The 7,640-nt window shown below is 38.6% G+C and overlaps 1 pseudogene; it reads right to left on the bottom strand.

Annotated features, from left to right (window-relative positions):
* Positions 1 to 266: 266 nt before the first annotated feature.
* Positions 267 to 858, bottom strand: LOC123596341 (annotated as a pseudogene).
* Between the last annotated feature and the right edge of the window lie 6,782 nt (positions 859 to 7,640).

The raw sequence follows: 7,640 nt of genomic DNA, 5'->3' as shown, positions 1-7,640 counted from the left end.
AAACACCTCTGGACAGTAAGATTTTGTTATCGGTGACAAATTACTATGTACTTTTTTGCAGATAGGTTTTCTGTGAGAAATCATCTGATTTATAAAAAGATGCAACAAAATTTAAAATGACACACAATATCAATTTCAAAACAACATCAAAAAGTCAGAGAATTTAACCCCATGTAAGTAGAATAAATAATGCTATAGCGTATTGCTATACGAACTGGCAACAGAAAGGGTTGGCAAAGGAAGGCCGAAGAAGTCAACTCTATCTTTTAAGAATGAGAACAAGGAGCTCCATAATCATTGGCATCCACTCCATATTGTAACTGTGGTTAGAAATGTATATGATGGGAACTTCAGGGATTTTCTGAATCCTTCATTTAAGGTCCGGGGTCAACGGTGGCCACAATGTAACATTTGTGCTGAGTTACTGTCTGTACTAAGCAGTCATCTACATAGTTGGTATGTGTGTGCCTGGTAATTGTTCAAATCTTGGATCCTTGGCAATCCTTAGAGCCACTGGATACTTTTGCCCCAATTGATCAATTTCAGTCATGACACAGTCAGTTATATCGGGGATACAATTGTCATATGGACAGTCCATCATTGACTGTATTAAGTCAGGTTTGGCTTTAATGGAAAAGTTGATATAGTTGATACCAACCAGGCCATGGTAAGGTGAGCCTAGCTGTGCGTTATATTGGAAGAATAAGCAAGAAGGATGTTGAGGTACTTCTCTTTCATTGAGTGTCCACTGGGATCTTTCTTTTCTTTCCTTTTAGGTTTTAATATACCCTCCTCTTTAAGCCTCTGATCTCAGAGACTAAGCATTGGCTTCATGGTCTCATACTTTCTGGCTTTTCTTTTCCTTTCCCATGTTCTTGCCACACTCTTGTTTCTTTTTTGAATATATTTTAAACAGTAATTAAACTTAACATGTGTAGCACAAACAATAGAACACAAATGAGGTGGAAATAACACAGATGTCTGTGATCAAGTTCATGCTGTCTCAGGCAATGGTAACTTCCTGATGACCCTCACCTAGGCAGAAGCAATTGCAAGAATAACAATAACCAATGTCTGTGACGTTAAAATGTAAAAAATAATATCTTAGCATTCGGTCATACTAAAAGCGTTTTGCAATTTCCAGCATCAGTGTTTTTATTATGTTGGATCACAAAATTTGTACCAAACAAGAGCCATAAAATGAGCCGCATTTCTCAAGCTTCTAAAGCAGGGGCTGGCTAACTGAAGCCTGTGCTCTCTAACTGGCTGGTAGCTTGGTTTTGGAATGACCTGTGAGGTAAGAATTATTTTTACTTAAAAAAAAAAACAAACCTTTTTAAATATTTATTTATTTATGAGAGAGAGAGAGACAGAGACAGAGACAGAGACAGAGGCAGAGACAGAGACAGAGACAGAGTGGGAGCACGGGAGGGGCAGAGAGAGAGGGAGATACAAAATCTAAAGCAGGCTCCAGGCTCTGGGCTGTCAGGACAGAGCCCGACACGGGCTCAAACTCAGGAACTGCGGGATCATGATCTGAGCCAAAGTCAGAAGCTTAACTGATTGAGCCGCCCAGGTGTCCCAAGAATTCGTTTTACTTTTTAAAGGGCTGCAAACACAAGCAAGCATGCAAATGAAGAACGATATGTGACGAAGACCAAATATGGACTGCGAAGCCTACATTATTTAATGTGTGATCCTTCAGAGAAAAATTTGCTTCTGTTCTAAAGTAGTACAGATTTGGGGCGCCTGGGTGGCGCAGTCGGTTAAGCGTCCGACTTCAGCCAGGTCACGGTCTCGCGGTCCGTGAGTTCGAGCAGCCAGGTCACGATCTCGCGGTCCGTGAGTTCGAGCCCCGCGTCGGGCTCTGGGCTGATGGCTCAGAGCCTGGAGCCTGTTTCCGATTCTGTGTCTCCCTCTCTCTCTGCCCCTCCCCCGTTCATGCTCTGTCTCTCTCTGTCCCAAAAACAAATAAACGTTGAAAAAAAAATTTTAAAGTAGTACAGATTTGATTGTACTAATCACTAATAGCTATGCTTTTAAAGTTTATTTCTTCTTTTTAATGTTTATTTATTTTTGAAAGAGGGAGAGACAGAGTGCGAGCAGGGGAGGGGCAGAAAAAGAGAGGGGGGCACAGAATCCAAAGCAAGCTCCAGGCTCTGAGCTATAAGCACAGAGCCTGACTTGGGGCTAGAACTCACGAGCCGTGAGATCATGATCTGAGCCGAAGTCAGACGGTTAACCGACTAAGCCCCCCAGGTACCCCATAAAATTTATTTATTTATTTATTGAGAGAGAGTGATCAGGGGAGGAGCAGAGAGAGAGGGAGAGAGAGAGAATCCTAAGCAGGTTCCACACTGTCAGCTCAGAGCCCAATGTGGGGCTCAATCCCACGAATGGTGAGATCATGAACTGAGCTGAAATCAAAAGTCAGACACTTTATCCGGCTGAGCCACCCAGGCACCCTCCTAACAGATATACTTTAAAAATGATTGGTTCCATAGTTCTCAGATATTCTTGATTCACTGCATCTTTTGTAGCCCAATCATTTTCAGGGTGTCCCCATGACTAAAGAAATACTTAACAGTTCTGCTTATTGAGTAGTTAGGTACAAACAACATAATAAGCATTATGTGCTGACAACTTAATAGCAATTTGAAAAGCATGATCCATGTTTATTAAAAGGATAAGCTGGTACTTTCATTTCACTTTAAATAACCACAATTAATATTAGGCCTGTCTAAACTTCTTAAAGCCTGGAATGAGTTTGGACACCATCATTCTCATTTCCTGCTCTACAGTGATGTCCACTGTAGATGTCTTCACAAAGACACATCATCAAAGGAAAGTAGCACAAGCCATTGTTGAAATTGTAAGCTACTTCTAACTGGTATATTTCACATCAGATAGATACAGAGTCACTGCGTTTGCCTAGAAAAGCTAAAATATACCGTGAGTTTGTTGTGACAACCTCTTATGCCTTGGCACACAGTTCAAGAACTTTAGAAGAGATGATTTATCATAAAAAAGCATAAGCCTCTAGCCATGCCTGGTATAAGAATGATTTTTAGTATTTGTCTGAGTCATTTCATTTTTGTCATGTGATAACGTAAGTATATATGACAATCATAAAAATTTGTTACTGACAATAAGAGTAGGAAATACTTATATGTCAGGATAATTGACACTGTAACAATTTTATATAAATATGGTTTATTTCTCAATTTATTTAGGTCCCTTTAATTTCTCTTGTCCAAGTTTTATAACATTAATATTGAGTGTATCAATTTCATACATATTTTTAAAAATTTATCCTATTTATTTCATGATTTTTGTTGCTATTGTATATTGTGTCTTTAAAATTTCACTTTGAATTATTTGTTGATAATTATAAGTATGTAATAAATATTGTAAATATTGTAAATAAGTATTCTAAATATGAACTTGTTGAACTTAACTTTAGTCCTATTACTTTTACTGAAGATCGTTTAAGGTTTTCTACCTACATTATTTTTTCTTCTATAAATACAGTTTTACTCTTTATTTTTCAACTTGCAAGCCTTTTAATTTTTTGCCTTATTGTGCTGTCTAAAACTTCTATCTGCCAATAAGTGTGAGCAGATATTCTTGCTTATTTTAGGGAAGTATAACGTTAGCTATAAAGTTTTCATAAATGTCCTTAATAATGGGTGTTAAATATTGTCAAAAGCTTTTTCTCCATCTATTGAAAATATCACATGTGTTTCCTTCAATTTGTTAATATGATGAATTACACTGATTGACATTGGAATGTTGAACCAATGTTGCCTTCCTGGAATAAACCGTGGCTAGTCATAAGGTATTATTCTTTTTACACTAGGTTATATTATACCATTGCTAGATTAGATTGCCAATAGGTAATGTTTTTTTGTTTTTTTTTTTTTTTCCATTTGTGTTCATGACAGATGTTAGTCTGAGTTTTCCTTTCCTGTTGTATCTTTGTCTGGCTTTAGGTCGAAAGTAATTCTGTTCTCATAAAATGAGTTGGGAAGTGCTTCTTAATCTATTTTCTGGAGGAGTTTGTGTAAGGTTGGTCTTACTTCTTTAAATGTTTCGTAGAATTCGTCAGTGATATCATTTGAGTTACCTACAAGTCTGAGGAAAAGTATATAGATGTATATACTGATGTATACAGTGCTCGCTTCGGCAGCACATATACTGATGTATACATCTCTCTATATCTATCTATCTATCATCTATCTATCTATCTTTCATCTCTCTATCATCTATCTATCTATCTATCTATCTAATGATTTCAAATTCTTTGATAGGTATAGGATTATTTGAGATTGGCTTTTTCTTGTATCAATTTTGGTCATTTTTATATTTCATGGAATTTGTCCATTTCATCTGGATTTTCAGGTTTACTGGCATACAATTGTTTGTAGTCACCCCCAGTTCCTTTTGGATGTTTATAATATCTGTAGTGCTGACATCGATATGATTCCTGATATTGATAATTTGTATCTCCTCTTCCTTTTTCGTGATCAGTTTGGCCGTAAGTTTATTTATTGATCTTTTTTTTTTTTAATTTTTTTTTCAACGTTTTTATTTATTTTTGGGACAGAGAGAGACAGAGCATGAACGGGGGAGGGGCAGAGAGAGAGGGAGACACAGAATCGGAAACAGGCTCCAGGCTCTGAGCCATCAGCCCAGAGCCCGACGCGGGGCTCGAACTCACGGACCGCGAGATCGTGACCTGGCTGAAGTCGGACGCTTAACCGACTGCGCCACCCAGGCGCCCCAATTTTATTGATCTTTTAATTGATCAAAAACCCAGCTCTTGCCCTAGTGAATTTCTCCATTGTTTGTCCATTTTTAATGTTATTGACTTCTGTTTACTATTTAGTATTTATCCTACTTATTTTGGGTTTAATTGCTCCTTATATTTCTAGCTTCTTAAAATGGGAATCTGGATTCTTATTTTTACAATTATTCTCCACATTTCATGGAAAGATTTGATCACTAGGTGGCAGCAACATATAGGGAAGGGCACTGAAGTTGTGCCGCCTGTATATTCAACATAAGCACAACCAGCTGGTCAGCCTCCCAGTAGCTGGTAAAGGCCTGAGTTACTTGCTGATTTTCACCAGGAACGCGTTGATAGCTGGAACTAACGAAGTAAAGTCATAGTTTACCTCTGTGTCTGCTCAGATCGGCTTGTCTCTCTGTTTCTGTAGCTATCTCCTGAGCTCCTGGTGAGGATTTATTTGTTTACCTTGAGCATATTGTACTATTTATGTACTATCATCATTCTCCAAATTTAGTTACAGTTGTCTATAGGACATAAACCAATCAGAACCGAGGGGGCACAGAACTGCCTGTTTTTGTTTTTTAACTTTTTTAGTTTGAAATAATGGTAGGTTTACCAAAAAGTTGTAAAGGTTGTACAAAGAATTCTCATACACTCTTCTGAAAAAAGTGATTTTGTTCACTCTGTAAACCTAGTACTAGGCTAGCACTATTCCCCGCACAATTGAGAGAGTAAGGATTCAATATTACTAACTCCAAATCTGGAATATTTTGGACAAGAAAGTGCTGAAAATAATTTTTAAAGATCCTGATACGAAAGGAGAAATATAAAGATCTGTAAGCTACAGCTATTTTTTAATTATTTGCATTTGTATGAGGCATTTTTTTTCCTATTTTTTACTTTTAGATTTATTTTTTTCATTACATTAAAAGTTAATTTCTTTAAGAGAGCATACAGTTGGTCTTATATTTTTTCTAATCTAAAAATTTGATTTCTAATGAAGTATTTAGTTCATTTAAATGTAATTATTGACAGAGTTGAGTTTCACCTACCATCTTGATGTATCAACTTCGTGGAGTAGTTCTCAGTTGGGCACAATTTTGCCCCAGAGGGGACATTTGGCAATGTTTGAAGTCATTTTCGGTGTTCATAAAGGGAGAGGGTCGGTGGTATTGGCATCCAGGGGTAGAAGGCAGAGTTGCTGCTGAACATTCTACAATGCACAAGGAAGTCCTGACATCGAGGTATTATCTCTCTGTACTCAAAAGCATCACTGTAGGGGTGCCTGGGTGGCGCAGTCGGTTAAGCGTCCGACTTCAGCCAGGTCACGATCTCGCGGTCCGTGAGTTCGAGCCCCGCGTCGGGCTCTGGGCTGATGGCTCAGAGCCTGGAGCCTGTTTCCGATTCTGTGTCTCCCTCTCTCTCTGCCCCTCCCCCGTTCATGCTCTGTCTCTCTCTGTCCCAAAAATAAATAAACGTTGAAAAAAAATTTAAAAAAAAAGCATCACTGTAGATTATGGTACAGAAAAAATTTTTCTTTTCCCCTTCTTAGGAGTTTATATTCTATAGTCTATGAGATTTGATGTGTGTTCTTCAGGAGGTGTGTGTGTGTGTGTGTGTGTGTACATGCATGTATTTGAGTAAACGGTTATCTGCTCAATAATTCGGAGAATAAAGAAGTACATCTGTAAATTTCCAGGGTGAGATTTTGAAAGAATTTGCATCCTCTGCCTTCCTTAAGCCCTTTACTAGAAAAAGTTGGAGATCCCGACCGACACAACACCTTCCCCACGTATATTTATAAAATCTCCACATACAGACTTATAATCTCCATTTCCTACAAAACTCCTACTTATGTCTGCCTGAGTATTGGATGCTATGCCTCTCCCCTCAGGTGGGTGTAGCCTCTTTGTTCTTGCTTGTCTACCTGGCATTTCATTCTATCTTCATATAGTTCTTGACTTTAGTTTTGTTTTATGGCTGACTTTCTAGGTTATTCATCTGAGTTAGTCACTGCTCATGTTTCTACTTGAGACAGATAAAAGTTGAGCCTACTTGACTCAACTAGTCAAGAAAGTAGAAAGTCAAGAAAGTTGTTTCTACTTGAACAGATAAAAGTTGAGCCTTGACCTTGTGTGGTTGGTGTAAGAGAGAAAGTAATAATTGGATTTTGGATTGGTCCAAAGCTGAGAAGTGGAGCTGAGAATGAAGTCTGCCTGGAAACTGTGTACTTATGGAGGTCTGACAGGTGTTAGAAGAGAGGAAACTGAAAATATTTCAGTCCAAAGAACAAATCTGGAGTGGAGCATCTTAAGGCAGTATGCTCTCACACCTGGCTGCTCATCGCATCCCCTGTAGATGTTTATAAAATATGATGCCGTGGCCCCACCGCAGACTTAACTCAATAAAAATCATCCAGATTGGGATTCAAGAAGCTGTGTTTTTGAAAACATCCCAGGTGATTCTGATGATCCGTCAAATTTCAGAAGCTGGCCTCTGGGGATTTCTGGTGGAAGGCTCGTTTGTGTGCATGACTACACGTGTGGGTCCTGCCATATCTGGGGACTGGCTTACAGAGTTTGTGAGGGTTAGGGTTACACTGTTGGCCCCTGAGTTCTGTTTGGGCCCAGTCAAATCTGCATCTATATGCCCTCCTCTCCTCTGCTCGGGAGCCAGGTCCTTACCGCCTGTGTTCCCTGCTTTTGATAGAGCGCTGACCTAATATATAGATTCTATCAGTTTGGATTGGATGCTACTATATTTCCCTTGGCTTATGCTAGTGGCACATAAGAGAGGAGATTAATCTTTGAAACTTGCCACAATCTCATATGTACTTTTTTCCATCAAA

This window comes from Leopardus geoffroyi, chromosome B1 (assembly GCF_018350155.1).
Source record: "Leopardus geoffroyi isolate Oge1 chromosome B1, O.geoffroyi_Oge1_pat1.0, whole genome shotgun sequence".
NCBI classification, from domain to species: Eukaryota; Metazoa; Chordata; class Mammalia; order Carnivora; family Felidae; genus Leopardus; species Leopardus geoffroyi.
This window is presented reverse-complemented; position numbering and strand designations above follow the sequence as displayed.